This window comes from Anopheles stephensi, unplaced genomic scaffold (genome assembly GCF_013141755.1).
Source record: "Anopheles stephensi strain Indian unplaced genomic scaffold, UCI_ANSTEP_V1.0 ucontig415, whole genome shotgun sequence".
NCBI lineage: Eukaryota > Metazoa > Arthropoda > Insecta > Diptera > Culicidae > Anopheles > Anopheles stephensi.
In genome coordinates, this window is record NW_023405364.1 from 37,501 (window position 1) to 38,892 (window position 1,392).

The 1,392-nt window shown below is 57.8% G+C and overlaps 1 pseudogene; it reads left to right on the top strand.

The window, feature by feature from the left end:
• LOC118516909 overlaps positions 1–1,392 on the top strand; it is a pseudogene marked incomplete at its 3' end in the record, with an annotated part of 3,163 nt that extends 1,771 nt beyond the window's left edge.

Here is a 1,392-nt window from a genome sequence, read left to right on the forward strand (position 1 = left end):
GAGCCGCCACCGGCACAGATCTTGGTGGTAGTAGCAAATATTCGAACGAGCTCTTGGATGACTGAAGTGGAGAAGGGTTTCGTGTCAACAGCAGTTGAACACGAGTTAGCCATCTAAGCCGCATGGGAACCCAACCCGTACAATCCCATACATAGCCGCGAAAGGGAATCCGGTACCATTCCGGAGCCTGTTGAGTACCCGTTTGCGCGGGCCGTGTGCGTGTCGTCCAACCTCTCCCACCCAGGTGGGGCGGTGCGGGTCCGGCCGTACACGGTCGTGTGTCAGCTTCATGGCAACATGAATCCTTTCTTCGAGAAGCCAACGAGGGGCATCGGAAGTTTTCTTTTCTGTTTAACAGCCACCACCGACCATGGAAGTCACTCACAGAGCGATATGGTGGACCGCTGGTAGAGCACGGCCGCCGCCACTGCCGTGTCGATGCACTCTTCTTGGACCGTGAAAATCGAAGACTGGGGCACACTCGCTCAGTTGATCCGAAGCCTATCCGCTGCCCCCCGTGGGGGTCGGTGCGGTCTAGGTCGCTGGGTATGAGCGTATAACGTTTCTGGCCGTACTCTCAACAGCTTGTACCGAATCCGCAGCAGGTCTCCAAGGTGCAGAGTCTCTAGTCGATAGATCAATGTAGGTAAGGGAAGTCGGCAAACTGGATCCGTAACTTCGGGACAAGATTGGCTCTGGAGGCTGGGCGTGACCAGCCGGACCGGGTCCGCCCCGTGCGTGTGGCACTTCGCGGTGTTCGCATGTGCGGGGTGCCGGGCCCGCGGTCGCGCAACAAACAGCCAACTCAGAACTGGCACGGCTGAGGGAATCCGACTGTCTAATTAAAACAAAGCATTGTGCGGCCCCGGGTGGGTGTTGACACAATGTGATTTCTGCCCAGTGCTCTGAATGTCAACGTGAAGAAATTCAAGCAAGCGCGGGTAAACGGCGGGAGTAACTATGACTCTCTAAGGTAGCCAAATGCCTCGTCATCTAATTAGTGACGCGGCATGAATGGATTAACGAGATTCCCTCTGTCCCTATCTACTATCTAGCGAACCACAGCCAAGGGAACGGGCTTGAAGGCTAGCGGGGAAAGAAGACCCGTTGAGCTTGACTCTAGTCTGGCATTGTAAGGCGATATAGGAGTGCAGCATAGGTGGGAGGGCCCGTCTCGTGCGGACCCGCCTCTGAGATACCACCACTCTTACTGTTGCCTTACTTAATGATTGGGTGGAACAAGCGCGGGCCTCAGGCCGGGCCGTTGCGGTCACTCACTCCCCCGCCGGGAGCGGACGGGCGCCCGCCTGCAGCTGCCCAATGCGCCGTGTTTCTCGCTCAGCGTCCAGCCATGTCGCTGGGAGGCGCCTCCCGGGAGCCGTGCCGTTGTGT